At 34.2% G+C, this 17,441-nt stretch overlaps 1 long non-coding RNA gene and 1 pseudogene across 2 annotated transcripts; both read right to left on the reverse strand.

The window, feature by feature from the left end:
* Positions 1–559: 559 nt before the first annotated feature.
* Positions 560–1,571, reverse strand: LOC145957225 (anoctamin-like protein At1g73020 pseudogene; annotated as a pseudogene). Its single transcript, XR_014433544.1, has 4 exons — positions 1,510–1,571; positions 1,141–1,427; positions 939–1,043; positions 560–833 (listed from the first exon to the last, which is right to left on the reverse strand). The product of XR_014433544.1 is annotated as an anoctamin-like protein At1g73020 pseudogene (transcript).
* Positions 1,572–1,619: 48 nt separating this feature from the next.
* Positions 1,620–2,671, reverse strand: LOC145957038 (uncharacterized). Its single transcript, XR_014433469.1, has 4 exons — positions 2,625–2,671; positions 2,207–2,523; positions 1,954–2,069; positions 1,620–1,636 (listed from the first exon to the last, which is right to left on the reverse strand). It is a non-coding gene; the product is annotated as an uncharacterized LOC145957038 (long non-coding RNA).
* Positions 2,672–17,441: the final 14,770 nt, after the last annotated feature.

Consider the following 17,441-nt stretch of genomic DNA (forward strand, 5'->3'; position numbering starts at 1 on the left):
GAATTTAAACTTTATAAAATTAACAAGCCATCGAGTTTAAAATTTAAATTCATCTTTGTATCTAAGTAAAACTTTATAAAATTTAAGATCATCAAATTAGTACAACTCAAGCATAAGTGTAAGTTAGCAAGATGTTACATCTAAATTAATTATTAAAAAGATTAAAAATATTTTGTAAAATTTATTGTAGCAATTACATTCAATTATGCCAGGAAAGAAAATCTCTGGTAATCGATTACCAGTTGCTGTAATCGATTACCAGAAACTTTTTAGTTTGACAGAAAGAAGACTATAGCAGGGTAATTGCCACCAAAGAGTCAAAAGAGAACATGAAATGAGGCTAGAAAGAAGACTATAGTAGGATGAGAAAATAAATGTTGAAAGACCAATAATTATATAAACACAACAGAAGATACTTTAATTGAGACTCAAGAACGGAAGAACAAAATAGAATTATTGGAAAAAGAGAACAACATAGAGAAAGAAAAATCATAAAAGACATAACGAAATACTCAACTAACACTAATAAGTAGAAGCACAAAAAAAATGATACGTATTCTTACTTAATTAAATCAGAACCAAGAACTTCATAAAGATGGGTATATGCCAACTCAAATGGTAACTGGAGGCATATGATGTCAAAGATAATTATAGCATCATTTTTGAATCGCATGAGACGCCCAAGCCACTCATGTCTCTGAAATATTTCCTTCTCTTTAGCTCTATCAGACTCAAATACTTTTAAGAGTTCCATTGGGAGCTGCCAGGAGCTGGCCTTCTTGCCTAGAATCTTGTATCCTTGGTCAGCTGCAACTGCAGAACTAATAGGCCATCTGCAATACCAAACACAAGAGAAAAGGTGTGAAGGAAGAGGGAAGAATCAAAGCAATTGAATGAGAAAAGTGATTGTACTGATCCCAAAAAAAGTAAGACAATACCTTGCTAACAGTGCAGAATTTTTACGTTTCCAGAACTGAGAAAACATTATTGCCCAAAGTATCACTATGATGAAGAAAGCAGGAAGCACCACTAATCTCAATGACCTAAAATGTAATGAGGAGCCATAAAACCACTTAACTAGATGCAATACTATAGAAGAAGTGGTAGCATAAACAAAAACCAACAGACAGATTGGCTCACCCAAAATCTATCAATTGCAATGTAAGCCCACATGCAGTAGGGAAGAGCAGCCACCTTGTGAACATTCCAAGAAAAGCAAAATAGATTGCAATCTGCACATTATTCATTCCATCATTGGATAAGGAGAATGGACAATATCATTTTCAGATAATGTTATAAAGCTCATAGAGTCATAGTCACATTAACCTTTGCCCCATAGTAAGAATAAATCTCATCAATTGGCTAATTAGTTAAGTCCCACCAATGAAGTGCCCAACTTCTGAGAAGTTTCTTTCTCTTCTTTTCATCTATCAACCAAAAGCAATATTAGTTCAGGTTCAAGCCACACTAATCAAGAGAAAAAATGATGGCACATGTGAGTAAAAACACCATGCAAAGGAAAGACTTGCTTAACAATGTTCTCTGATTCCAATTTCTAAAGAAGATTCTCTCCAATTTCCCAATGGATTTCTTTTCCATTAAATTTAAGGGTTTTGGCTAACTTGCTGTTGTTTACCTGCAAATTCAATTTATAAGAGAGCCAAAATGTTACGACATGTCAATAGGAGAGTTCATACAACACTGCAATTCCATGGTAGTCATAGCACAACAATAAAGCTTATTTATTAACATGTCACATTTTTTGTATTCATAATCACAAGAATGCATTTTCCTAATATTTTCTTGAATTAGAAAGCTAAGGCACCTATAATCTGAGAATCAGATAAAACAACATGCAGCATGCAGCATGCGTGGAACTGGCTAACAAGCACATCAAATTACAAAGAGAGATTTCGATTGTAGAGAAGACAAATGTCTAACGAAAGAACTCACTATTCCATATATCAAGTGACAGTAGCACTGAAAACGCTCACACCAACTGAAAACAGAACCATCAGGTTGTTTCACAAAAGCTTCCACCTCCTCCACCTCAAATTGCAAATCCATACCTGGCAGTTATTACAAGACACATTAACAGAAACATGGGAATTTCACAACCAGTCACATTCTAGTTAGCACCATCTGACACAGTGAACTTAAAAATAGTAATAAGAACAAATTCTCCCTTTGGGGGATTTGCATATACCAATAAGAGTCCGTTTTTTGATCTGTAGTTCAGCTGCAGCCCTCCCAAGTGTCTCCAAAGGTGCAGCCAACTAAACAAATGACAAATAAGTTTTAGCCACTCATCAAAAAGCTTCAATTAGACACTCAAAACTTGATTATATCAAAAGATTGATAGACCATGGAACAAAATTACTTAAAAAGTCCTTTTTAGAAAGAAAACCCAACCTTGATGAACTCATCTGCAATGTCAACAACTCTCTCAACAATAAACCCCATCTTCTCAAACTCCTTTACAAGGGACTTCGATCCGCCCCATATAAAGCTCCCAAGTATCACCTACAGTAATAAAACATCAAAATTTAACAAGTTTCCAATTTTGATCCGTGAACCATGACCTTCCACATATAATATCCAGGCACCAATACAAATTTAGTTACCTGAACAGGACTTGCAGCAATAAGAACTCCACCAACTCCTCCACAAATGACACGACCATCAGGACTTGCAAGGGAAACAGTCAATCCACCAATTCGATTGCGAGGGCCACCACTATCAGCAACCAAGTAAGAGCCTGACAGGCACAATATCTCAAAACGCCCCTATTGAGGCCAAAGTCTGGAGCCAGAGTTCTCGGCTAGGGTTTGCTCATCACGGGGTCGTTGGCGACGTCAAGGCTTGCGGTGGATGCCATTTGAATGTATCACCCTTGTCATTTTCCTGAGCACAGCCAAAATTTTGAAAAGCATACACTACCTAGAACATAGGGGTCACCGCAACAATTCAAAGAAAACAGGGAAGGAGAAATTGAAGAAGTTGAATAGAAAAGGAGAAATTGGAAAGGAAAAAGGTGAGATCTTTGTGTGATTAGATGATTACATTCGTGGGGAGAATTGGTTTCTCAAAGATGGGTCTCCAAGAGAACAGGGAAGGAAGTGTCGTGGCCGGCGAGGGAGTCTGGAATGTGTGCTAAGGCAGTGGAAAGCTGTGTTGTTCAATTTCAGAGGGAAGAATGAAATACTTGTTAAATTTCAGAGGGAAGTAAATGGGTTGGAGTTGGTTTCGGAGGGAAAAATGAAATACTTGTTAAATTTCAGAGGGAAGTAAATGGGTTGGGCTTGGTTTCTAATAATGGGTTTAGGAGCCCAAAAGTGGAAAAAACCCATAAGCCCAATTCATGACAACTTTATTCAGTCAATATTAAATCAAAACATTATAAAAATTATAACTCAAATCATAATAAAATCTCTCTAATATTTATAAAAATATTAAATTTTTAATATTATTTTTATTTTTAGTTTTTGGAATAATGTATCAACAAAGGAAACTTTTTATTAGCAAGTGAAAAAGGCAACTTAAAATTTTGTCGCGCATAAACTTTCTTATTTCTCTAAATTTTACCTTCATTTCTAATTACACTTTTTCTTTTTTTTTTTTGGCATTTTTTTAAGTACTTATGTGTGATGCTTATATGTATTATTTTTTAATTAGTTACTTTTTATATTTAATTATTTTTATTTCTTTCTTATACGTGTTAATTTTCTAATTATTTTTTTAAAAGTTATTTAGTTACTTTTTATATTTTTATTTTACTTTCAATCAAAATTTAATTATAATAATTTTTCTTTATTTTTAAAATGAAATAACATCCTATAAGTATTTAAATAATTATACATCCAGCACTTTAAAATTATATAATTACTTTTTAACATATTCAAATACAAAAGTTTATTAAATTTTAAACACTTATAATATTATAAGATCTTATCATATAAAAACTTATTATATAAGATCTTAAAGAAGTTATTTCTTAAAACATATCATTATTCATTGATCTTATTACATAAAAACTTATTATATAATATGTTAAATAAGTTATTTCTTCAAATATATTCTTATTCATCGGATGTTTAATAGTAATATAATTTTTTGAAATCTTTAATATTAATATGATTCGTTGAATCTCTAATTAAAACTTACATCGTATAAAATCCAAATTAAAGAAAAAGGTAACAAACACATGTAGGACGACAACTGATAAACTAAAAAAGCATAAAGAGAAAATGAAACACAAAAGGAAAGCAAATTATATATATACTCATTACCTATATTTTAAATATAATACTCATATATTTATACTCATTATGTGACACCCTCTACCCCATTATTAATATACAACAAATGTAACAATAAAATATTTCTTTTCTTCTTTTTGGGTAAATAAAATCTTTCATATTTGACAAATATTTCAGATATCACAAGGTAGAAGATTCACATTCGTAACTCATAAATCATAACTCCAGTGTAAAAAATTATAAAAGAAAAGAAGTTAAGATTTTCAATACAATTTAATGAAAAACAAGAAATCATATATATACAAATAATAATAAAGGAAATATAAATTAACTCCAGTAAAGGTGACAGTGCCTCCTGGTTAGGGATTAATTTATACTCCCAAATCATATAATAAAATATAACAAAGATGTACATTTGGGTCTTTTATCAAGAACGTTTAAATTACAATTCTTAACATACATTTTCCTTGAATTATAAACTTTATCTACGTTGTCTCTTCGTTAGAAATTACAAAAGAAGAGAAACTAAAGTTATTAAAATAATAACATATTAAACTAAGCTAACTATACCCCGATGTCACATCCTATCAGAGCATGCCCAATTGAAGCCTTTAAGCCTCATCACCAACATCCTCATGATGCTGATCACCTGCATCATAATTTAAACATATACAAGAACAACAAGGGAGTGAGAAACATCTCACTCAGTTTCAGGTGCAGAAATAAAGGTTAAATAGCCCACACACACACAACAAATATAAGTCACATGTAAATAACATACATAAATAATCAATATCACATATATATTTATTTATCATGCTATGATGTCATGGACTCGACTCATAAATGCATGCATGTGGCGCCATAAAGAAGTTTCACATATCATCACTGGTGACCCTAAGGTACACCTTGTTAGCATGTTACATCGTGGGTGACCCTAAGGTACACCTTGTTAGTCGTGGGTGACCATAAGGTACACGTTATTAGCATGTTACATCGTGGGTGACCATAAGGTACACCTTGTTAGTTGTGGGTATGCGGCCTCAGCGGCACACCTGGAGTAATATATGCATATGATGCATGTCATACATTTATAATCTCATTGACTCAACATTTAACTTATTACATAATTTCATTTAGTACATCATGTCATTATTTGTCATAGTATCATAATCATAGTTTGTCTCAATAGTTCATTCTTAGGTCTCATGTCATTTGTCCATATTTCACATGGTCGTGTCATCAATACTCCTCATAAGGTCCGCATAGGTATTCACAGAGAGCATTCTTATTCATATTAAAACTCATTTATTATTAACATTAATTTCATACTCATTTATTACTTTCAACAAAGAACAAAATAGAATAAATAGAAAATCGGACAGAACAACGACACTTTCAACAAAAACAAAGTAGAGTAAATAGAAAATCAAACAGAACAACGGCACCTTCAACAAAAACAAAGTGGAGTAAATAGAAAATCAAACAGAACAAAGACATCTTCAAAATAGAGTAAATAGAAAATCAAACAGAACAACGACAAGGGATTGGGGTTACATAATCATTTATTATTTCCAACAAGGAATAAAGTAGAGCAAACAAAAAATAAGATAGCACAACGGCAAGGGATTGGGGGCCAATCCGACAAATAAACTATCCAACAATTATCCCCACACCCCTGAGCGAGGTTCTCACTCCCCCCCTTACCTGGATAAGCGGAGTTGAAACTAGGGCAAAGCCTCCTCCTCTGGATTCCCTCCTCCTTTCTCTCTCTCTTTCTTTCTCTCTCTCTCTCTCTCTCTCTCTCTCTCTTTCTCTCTCTAAGATTTCACTTCTCACTTCAGTATAAAATTTTCACCCCCTGCCTCCTATTTATAGGCAACCTGACGCACCCGGAACGGCCCGTACTGATTTCGGAACGGCCCGTTCCGGATCCTTCAAACATGGGCAAATTTTTCAGCTGGAACGGCCCGTTCCAAAATCGAAACGGCCCGTTCCCAAAAAAGCAGAACGGCCCGTTCTGAAACCAGAATGGTCCGTTCTCCATACCAGAACAGCCCGTTCCAGGCCCGTTCTGGGACTACAAAAACCTCACATTTTCAACATTTGGAACGGCCCGTTTCACTTTTGGAACGGCCCGTTCCGGAACCCAAAATACCCCTATAACTTTATTAAAATTACGAAAATGCCATTAAAATAATAATAATAAAAAATTGGGTGTTACACATTACCTATATTTTACTGATTTACTACTTAAATATAAAATTCATAAATCAATTAATAAAATGAAAATTTAATAAATTACTACAACTTGGAGAGATATTTTTTAAATCAATCAAGATTAAGAACAAAAATAATTATTTAGTGTAATTATTTTAAATATAATTTTTTAATTTTTAAATAAAGAACATTTAATCTAGCTAGGAAAAGTTACATTGACCCCTACTTGAAGTTTTTCTAAATGACGTTGTATATATATATATTCTCAAATTTTTAAGAACGTATTAATTTTCTTATTTATTTATTTAATAGTGGCACATACAATTACTACTTATATAAGATAATACTATTTATATACTATATATTAAGAGAAAATAAATTATTAATACAAATATCAATAGATTTGATCTCTTATTTCATTTCAACTTTTGAAATATATATATATATATATATATATATATATATATATATATTTTAAATTAAATATCATGCACACTATGATTTAAAATATATATCAACTTTAAGTAATAATTTTAAAAAATGAATTGAAAAATTCTTATTTTCAAAATCAAAGATGAATGAAATTCATTTTTCATAAAAATGACATAGTATATATTGGATGTAATTAATTAGAAACAAATGATAGACGCATATAATTAATTTGCTTAACATAAATTAACTTTTTCCTCCCTTATTTTAATTAATAATGATATTTTGGGTTTTTCTTGTAGTGTATGTTATTTCCCTTCCTTTTTCTTTGTGATACATTTGAATATATAGTTCTAATATTTATTCATTTAAATCAATTCTAACTCATATTTTTCACAATATTAAGATACTTGAAAACACAAGATCGAGTAATACCTGTCATATTAATAACTTTCATGCAAAATAAAATATCTCCATTTTTTAGGTTGTGCTTATTTCTTTCATAAATCTAAATTAGATTATTTTATAAGTTTGCTTTTAAGCATAAAAATTAAGAAATTAAAGGATATTATTTTATTAACAAAAAATAAGAAATTTTTAATTTTTAACTAAAAATTTAAATTTTAAAATTAAAAATTATGAAATTAGAAAGATATTTTTCAATAAATAACTAAATTAGTTAATTATTATTTATTTTATATTTGTGGACATTATCTTCTTATAGTTATTTTAATGACTTTTATAGAATGTTTTAAAGGTTTTTAATAATTATTACTATTTTAATAATGAATATTTATGAAAATTAATTTTTGTAATATTTTGATTTTTAAGTAGCCCAGAACGGGCCGTTCTCAAACTGGAACGGGCCGTTCTAGACTACTAAAATAGCCTATTAAAATTAAATCGGAACGCCCCGTTCTAACACATAAATTTATGATCAATACGCAAATACAGAACGGCCCGTTCCCAAAGTGGAACGGGCCATTCTAAAATACTAAAATAGCCAATTAAAACTAAAGCGGAACGGGTCATTCCATACGTGGCTGTTGAACCTTAAAATTTGATTCCAGAACGCGCCGTTCTGGTTTAAGAACGGGTCGTTCTGGTTTCAGAACGGACCGTTCTAGTTTCAGAACGGACCGTTCTGGTTATACATGCTTCTTTTTGTTGTTTTTCTTATATTTAAATATAAATGTATAATTTTAATATCTCTATGGTTCCTATGAGAAACCTAAGAGTATGTTTGGATGAGGAATTTTAATGGGGTAATTCATTTGTTTGAAGAATTTTAAATTTTTGAGGTGAAATACTTTGTTTGGATGGAGAATTTACAAAGAATTTGAATTCCAAGCATTTGTGAAATTCTTTGAAATAATAGAATTTCAAATTCTCCCAAAAATGTAAGAATTTGAAATTCCTCATATTTTTTCCCCTTATTTCACTTATATATTTTATCTTATATCTTCATATTTTTAATTATTGAATATTCAAAAATACTTTAAAAATTATTAAATATTATCTAAATTAATTTTTTAAAATTATTAAATATTTAAAAATTGGTTAACATTTTTTTATATAAAATTTTATTTAAAAATCTCAACATATAAATATATTTTTAAAAGCAATTTTATCATGATAGAATCAAATTATCATATCCAAATTAACAATTTAAAATTTTAAAAAAATTGAATTGACTTATCTAAACAAAATATTTTAACAATGATAGAAATTGAAATCAAAGTAATTCAAATACCAAGAATTTCAAATTCCTTGAATTTGTAAAATTACTCATCCAAACACACCATAAGGGAATGCAATTGTAAGAGACAATTATATGAGTAAGATGTTTATTGTATGGATTAGAGTACTCTGTGGATTCTTAAGAGAACCCTGAGAGAAACAAATAAACTATGCAACTTTATATTTTGCTTTTTGATTGTTCTGTTGTATTTCTTGTTGCGTGAGATGTATGAATATCTATTTAATTCCACAAATACATGAGTTTTGATTTGAATTAAACATGTTTGGTATTTCAATTATGAAAAAGATTATGTTATTCAATTTTTGTTATTTGTGTTATGGTATGTGGAGTAGAGGGTGTCACACAAATGATATATATTTATTATTAATAAATACATAAAATATATATATATATATATATATATATTATATTTTTATAATATTATTCATAAATTAATATCAATAATATTATTAGTATATTTATACATAAACTAATAATTTGATAAATATAACTTATTATATATTAATATACTTTTACAAAAATATAAATATACATATCTTATCTACTATATTTATATTTTTATAAAAGTATATTAATATATACTAAGTTATATTTATCAAATTATCAATTTATCTATAAATATACTAAAAATATTATTGATATTAATTTATTAGCAATATTAAATTATTAATAATATATAAATTTTATTTATTTAGTAATAATAAATATATATCATTTGTTACATTAATAAAAATTATAGTATATGTTAACTTAAATAAGCAAATAATTGTATAATTTTAAATTATTATATATATATATATATATATATATTAAAATTTTAAAATTATTAAATTTTTAAAATTGCACAATTACAATTCTTTAGGGACTAAAATTATCCAATTAAAATCTTAGGGATCAAAATTGCACAATTACAATACTTGAGGGATCAAAAATGTAATTAAGCCAAAATTAAATTAATATTCTTTTTTTTTTTAATTTCACAAGTTTTTTTTAAATATTTTTAATGAATGTCTTAGTTTCTTATGTTCAAAATTGACAATTTTTTATTTAATTAAATGAATTTCATAATTTTTTCAGTCCTTTAATGAAATAAAATATTTTTATTTTATTATTTTTTTAAAAAAAAATTAACATATTTTCTTTAATTATGCATAATTCTTAAATATAAAAGTTTCATAAATAAAATTTAATATTTTGAGAGGGAACAATTTGTCACAAATTTTTTCACAAAATATTTTAACCTATTTGTGACGGAATTTTGAGAGGGAACAATCCGTCACTAAATTTTTTCATTTTAGTGACGAAATTTGTGACGGATTTTTTAGAGACGAAGTTCATTCCGTCACAAAATCCGTCACAAACATTTTTTTTTATTTAGTGATGAAATTTGTGACGGATTTTTAGAGACGAAAATTTTTCCGTCACAAAATCCGTCACAAATATTTTTTTTTTTGATTCAGTGACGAAATTTGTGACGGATTTTTAGAGACGAAATATTTTCCGTCACAAAATCCGTCACAAAAGTCAATAAATTCTTGTCCATCACAAAACTTAAAATTCCCTCACAAAATACGTCACTATTAGCGATGCTATTTTTTCCGTCACAAAATTCGTCACAAATATTAATTTTTCTAGTAGTGTCTATCAAATCATAATTATTTTTCTAAATTCAGCAAATTTGCCCCAATAATATATAAAATTTATATATAGGCATTAAAATTTTTAGAAGGATGATTGATTGAGTTTTTTTAATCAATCCTACATATGAAATTACTTTATATATGGTTCAAATATTACATAATTATTCAAATTCTAAATTTATAACTTAAAACTTAAATTTGGAATTTTAAATAGAAACCTATAAAACAAATGAAAATAAAAAGAGTAATTAGCATATTAATATATCATGTTAACAGCGTAAAAAATATTATATCACAATATCAGGTAATGAGCTTAAACTAACTAAATTCTAACACCACTAATGAATAACGATTTTACTTCCAAGATTTTATAATTATAAATATTTTTTTAAAGTATTTTTAACTATAGGAGCGTACATAATAATTTAACCTAATCTATTTATAAACACTGAATTGGAAAAATTATGGTTAATGTTGATTGTGACTTCTCGTTTTTTTTTATAAATATAAATAATAAAATAAAGTATTCAAATAATATTTTTAATATAGACAGATAGATTTAATTTAGCTTGAATATAAATAAGAAGTGTTTTTAATAAACAAAATAATATAGAGATAAGAGGTGGGTGTAGACCCCTAAAATTGTCCGGGTCAGAAATAAGACTCAAAGACTCTCGAAGACCGAAGGAAAGTCAGCCGGAAGGACTCCTGGAAGACCCTAGGATGATTCTTTGTAGGTCTAGAAGTCTTAGAGTAGCTTAGAATAAGGGTGTGCGAGGATTGGAGCTCAATACACCCTCCTAGAGGTTCAGTACGGCCGTACTGAGCCATTTGAACTACAATACGGCCGTAGTGAAATCAATACGGCCGTACTGAAGTTTTTGAACTTCAGTACGGCCGTACTGTAGTTCAAAACTCAGTACGGGCCGTATTGACCCCCTAGGCCGTACTGCGCCTCAATCCTATAAATACGACGTCATTGGCACGTCCTCCCACACTTTTGGAGCATTCCTCCACCCTCTGGCTGAGTATTCTTGGGTTTTTGAGCTATTCTCTGCCCTAGAAATCTCTCCGGGAACCGATCCGACTAAGTTCTTGAGTTCACGAGCCATTAGCTTGAGACTCGAACAAGTCGAAGGGAAATCTCTTTGATTTCCATAGTAAACATTATTTTTAGGGAAAGAAGCGAGCGAACGTGTAGTGGGAAAGAGCGCCAAAAAGCCTCCTAATTCCTTTTTGAATCTATAAAAGCACGCTTCAAAGGTTTCTTTCCAAATCCTTTCTTTTACTGCTTTCAATTACCACTTTTTGATTGTTGCATTGCACGTTTAAGCTTTCATCATGTAGATAGTTTACTCATAATCGTTCTAATAAATAGGGGTAGTTTAGTAATTTTACGCTATTATTTATGAAATAATCCGTCATAGGGAACCCGAAAGGGGCGTTGTGGGGTGCTAACACCTTCCCCACTCGTAATCGACTCCCTTACCCAACTCTGGTTGTAATGGCCGAAGTTGATTTGCGAAAATCAATTGCCTTATGTCTTTTTCCAATGTTTTGAGTAAAACATTGGTGGCGACTCCAAGAACCCCTTTTTGCGAAAACCACTAATCCATGGAGGGTCCCATTTGGGATTAACATGGATTGGTGAGAATCATTTAACAAAATTGTTAGTTCGATGAGGTCTCAGTTTGAGAATAAGTCGTTCTAACAATCCATCATTTTTCAAAACTAAAAAGAGTCCGACCATCGTCGCGAATGCCAATGTCCGTTTCGGCGGGTGGCGACAGATGGCGACTCCGCTGGGGAAGCCTCGAGAGTCAGTCCCATTTAGTGATGGATTATTTCTAAAATGATAGCTTAAAATTACTTCATTACCCCTCGCTTGTATGATAATATGTTTTACCTAATTGACTTTAATAACTGTTGGATGTTTAAATTTTCGCAATTGTTTGAAATATAAACTGCACACGAACCTTTGCACACAACAGTTCCCTCTATACCCGGGGGCATGAGTGGAAAGCCATAGGGAGTGGATGTTAGTACGGCCGGTTGTCGAATGGGTCTATAGGTGCCCGTAGGTTGTCGGAAAGCATCACTCAAGGTGAAAACCATGAACTCAAGTCCGACAGTGCGTTGGAGCTTTCCATCGACTTACGACGAGAGGGATTGGGTCCCTATAATGGGGTTACCTTAGGGGCCTTAGACCGGTGAGAACAGTTAGAACCTCCTTGAATATGCACTTGTCTGCAGGATACCCCTACCTCGTGATTCGCTCGTGATTGTTCGTGGATGAGTGAATTGTTTGTGCATTGTTTATGTGACATTGTTTGAGCATACATTGCATTCTTTAAACATACAACATTCCCCTTTTAGAATAAGAATAAATAGGAATAAGAATCTTCCATTACATGGTGTTAACATCTACCCTCATCACATTCATGTTTGTAGTTTCCCTTTTCACCCGAAAAAATACAAAAAACAAAATACCCAAAAAAAAAAAGAAAAAATTATTATTTATCCAAACCAAGCAATATCATGCATCATCTTAGGAGCATCCTGAAAACATGATAATGCTTAGTTGAATAAACACAATGCATGCATATTCAACGCCATCATCTCATATCATGCATTCTTATCGAAGATCATGGAGGGATCTAGGGGAGTACATTGCATACATCTCTCCTAGTAATTCATTAATAACATTAATAAAAAGAAAGGATTAATCGATGCGTATGTTCAGAATGGATCGCACGCCGTTTGTTATTAAGTGTAAACCAACAACCGCGCCAAGCAAACGCACATCAACTCCGTTGTTGGTAATCAAGACGAATAAAGGGGAAGGTCCGATACCGTTGAAGATCACTGCTCCAAGACCTTTTCCCTACGAATCGAATAAGGCTGTGCCATGGATATACGACATCCATTCTTCTGCCGACAGCAATATCTCTAACATCGCTGGACTTGGGGGCATGACTAGGAGTGGCAGGATCTACACTCCCGAAGATCTTCATGATAAAGCTCCCAAGAATAAAGGAAAGGAAAAAGAAAAAGAGAAAACCGAGGAAAATAAAGAATCTGAGGAGGAGACTGACGAGCTGTTAAAATATATCCGACAGAGCGAGTACTCCATCATGGATCAACTTCATAAGACGCCAGCAAAGATTACTCTGTTGTCGTTGATCCTATGCTCCGAACCGCATCGGCAAGCTCTGTTGAAAGTCTTGAACGAGGCATACGTGTCGCACACTATCTCCCAAGACAAATTTGAGGGGATTGTTAGTCACATCACGGGTAATGATCACCTCACTTTCACCGATGAAGAAATCCCCGCTGAGGGACCGAATCACAACAAGCCCTTGCACATCTCTGTAAAGTGCAAGGAATATCACATCGCTAAAGTCTTGGTGGATAATGGATCTTCCTTGAATGTGATGCCAAAAAGAACGTTTGATCAAGTGGCAATCAAGGGAATCCAAATGCGCCCGAGCAACATGATCGTCCGAGCTTTCGACGGTTCTAAAAGAGAAGTGGTGGGAGAAATTAATCTTCCAATCCAAATTGGACCCACCATCTTTAATGTCGAATTTCAAGTGATGGACATTACTCCCGCGTACAGCTGTCTCCTCGGCCGACCTTGGATTCATGATGCGAAAGCTGTTCCCTCTACGCTCCACCAGAAAGTCAAATTCATAGTGGGTGACAAGCTGGTGACTGTACAAGCCGAAGATGACATACTCATCAGCAAGCCATCTGCCATACCTTACGTGGATGCAGCAGAGGAAGCTCTAGAGACCGCCTTCCAAGCATTGGAGATTGCCAATGTCGAAACGTTTCCCCGAGAAATGAAGAAGGTAGCCTACATGCTCACCAAGAACGGATACTTGCCTGGACAAGGACTTGGCAAGGATTCCCAAGGAATTCCCGAGCTACCCATTATTAAGGATAATCCGGGGAAACAAGGGTTAGGATACAACCCTAATAAAGATCAAAGGACGAAGAGGAACCAAGATCCTTCTCGACGTTCTTTAAGCCAGATCTTTAGGAAGGTCGGTTCACAAGCGTCAAGGCCGGTCGTCGTCATCAAGTGCTCTTCTTCTTCCGATAGGGATGTATAGACCTGATGACTGTTAGAGATCACTCCTCGGGGACAGCCCGACCCCCGAGCCTCGATAGGGCACATGTTTCCGCTAGAATTATAATAAAATCATTCTTTATTAGTTCTTATTGCTTCTTTTCTTGCTTGCAATAAATTTCTAGACCACATTATTTTTAACCCTGTTTGAATAAGCATGAATGAGGTTAAAATCGTCTTAATAACAATAAACCCGCATCATTTTTATGTGGAAGTGTGTGTGACAACTTGGAGCACCTTTCCTTGGCCTCGACAAGTGCCACCATGGATAAAAAAGAAATCCTTTAAGGACAAAATCCTAAAAACAAAAAAGCTCGGCAGGAAACCCAAAAACGGGGCTGCGCAAAAATAAGAGCAAAGAACCCGCTAGGAATCCCACGAAAGGGTGACCTAGGCAAAAATTAGGGTTGCAAAAATGAACAAAAACAAAGGTCCGCTGAGACGCCACAAAGGGGTGTTTTAGGCAAAAAATAAGGACAATCAAAAAGCAAAAAGAAATCCATGATGGTACCATGAGCTGAATTCAAAAAGAAAGGTTCAAGGGAAACTATCTAAGTTGTCGAATCACAACGTCAATAACAAGACTTTCTTAACTTCATAAGTGTTTAATCAAACAAGCCTAAACACATGAGCCTACCTTGGCCAGCCATTCTTACAAAAACCGTTTTCAAAACAATAACAATCCCCTCTAAAACACAAACTTTCGAACAAAGATATCTTTCCTTTCTTTTCTCTTGTCCCAAACGATTTTAGAATAATCTAGTGGAAACATGGAGATATAGTGGTCAATAGGAAGGTTGATACGTCTTCTAAAGGAAGGGAAGGATCACTGGGTTGATGACACCAATCTCGATATAACACGCATCATTCCTCGGTTACAGAAATCGGCAGCGCACAACCCGTCTAGAGGAATGGCAAAAATCCAAGCAAAGAAACGCATCGGTTAATTCTTTTGAAAAATAAATCAAATAGAATTAGGTGCATCATACGGCATACATGCATACAGATGATAGGTGTACTGGAAGATCACTTATTCTCTGTTTATTAAAATCCGTAATCTCCTACGTAAGAGGCTCACAGAAATCCTCCCTCACATCGACGACAGAAATTCCTCCAAGAAGAGGAGGATAGGGAGAGCCATTCATTAAAAAAAAAAAAAACATCAACAAAATGATTAAACTTGCATTTTGCGCATCACACACACATTAGTTGCACATTCAAAGACCTTATCATGAGGCAGTCGCATAAAATAGAAAAATAGGAAAAATTTCTTGTGTATGACAGCAGCCAACAGAAAAAGCCGAAATCGACAAAAAAGGCAAAAATTCAGAAAATCCAACAATCGTACAGAATAACTGAGCCTGGAGAGGCTTGCCGAAATAATACTCCCCAGAGACATCTCAGCTTGCACTCTTGGGCCGAATTCCCAGTGAAAGCTATCAGAGCAAGATCAGCAAGATTCCCCAACGGAAGCATGATCATCCAAACAAAATATCTGAGTCAAAGGACTTAGACTTCCTTAGTGGAAGATAGCTTTCTAACTCGAGCGATGAGTGAAGCTAAGCCTGAAGAGGCTTTCTAAATAATACTCTGGGATACATAAGATCCTCAATCCCCATTCGCCTACTCAGAGGCACTCCTTCAAAAAGAGAAAATCCGAAAAGATCAATAACCATTCCCCAAGCGGAATTCGGTATTCAGCCAAACACCAAACGTCAAGATAATCCGCCTAACAGAAGAGGCCAATCAAGATCAATACGACAGAATCCCCCAGCGGATAACAGCCTACGCAGAGGCAACAAAACCAGAAAAAAAAGTCACCCGAATAAGGATAACCGGGATACTCCACCAATGTCGAAAGGACGTCAGCCAATCATAAGGCATCGCTCACCTCAGAAAGAGCATCTTTGTGTCTGCATCCCCAAGGAACCAGAATTTCCCCAGTGGGCACCAACTACGCAATGGAAAGTTGGGACACAAGAACCTATGAGTAACTGCACATCCCCTAGACGGATCCCTGCGTTATCCAGCCCTCAGCGGCACCAAAATCAAAAACAACCGTCGAAGCAGCATCGTGGACTGTGGAGACAAAATCATCACAAATCCCTGGAGAGGGCAAACTCACGCTACCAAAGTGACCAGAAGCACGGAGGTATGCATCCCTGGAGAGGGCAAACTCACGCTGCCAACGTCGTCAGAAACACGGAGGCATGCAGACCCTGGAGAGGGCAAACTCACGCTACCGAGGTCGTCAGAAACACCGAGGTATGCACGAGCCTGGAGAGGCGACGACTAATACTCAGCTACCGACGTCGTCAGAAACACAGAGGTATGCAGCTGCCAACGTCGTCAGAAACACGGAGGCATGCAGACCCTGGAGAGGGCAAACTCACGCTACCGAGGTTGTCAAAAACACCGAGGTATGCACGAGCCTGGAGAGGCGACGACTAATACTCAGCTACCGACGTCGTCAGAAACACCGAGGTATGCACGAGCCTGGAGAGGCGACGACTAATACTCAGCTACCGACGTCGTCAGAAACACGGAGGTATGCAGCTGCCAACGTCGTCAGAAACACGGAGGCATGCAGACCCTGGAGAGGGCAAACTCACGCTACCGAGGTTGTCAGAAACACCGAGGTATGCACGAGCCTGGAGAGGCGACGACTAATACTCACCCTGGAGAGGCTACTCAACAATTTTCCCACCTAAAGACACTACAAGTCGGAAGGATGGCCTACTCCCCGGACAATTGGGTCAACTCCTTTACTTGTCAACCGGTACACCAAAAAAGCCGTTCGACTAAGTAAAGGGGGGGCAGCTGTAGACCCCTAAAATTGTCTGGGTCGGAAATAAGACTCAAAGACTCTCGAAGACCGAAGGAAAGTCAGCCGGAAGGACTCCTGGAAGACCCTAGGATGATTCTTTGTAGGTCTAGAAGTCTTAGAGTAGCTTAGAATAAGGGTGTGCGAGGATTGGAGCTCAATACACCCTCCT

This window comes from Cajanus cajan, chromosome 4, assembly GCF_000230855.2.
Source record: "Cajanus cajan strain Asha chromosome 4, NIPB_CcT2T_4, whole genome shotgun sequence".
Classification (NCBI taxonomy): domain Eukaryota; kingdom Viridiplantae; phylum Streptophyta; class Magnoliopsida; order Fabales; family Fabaceae; genus Cajanus; species Cajanus cajan.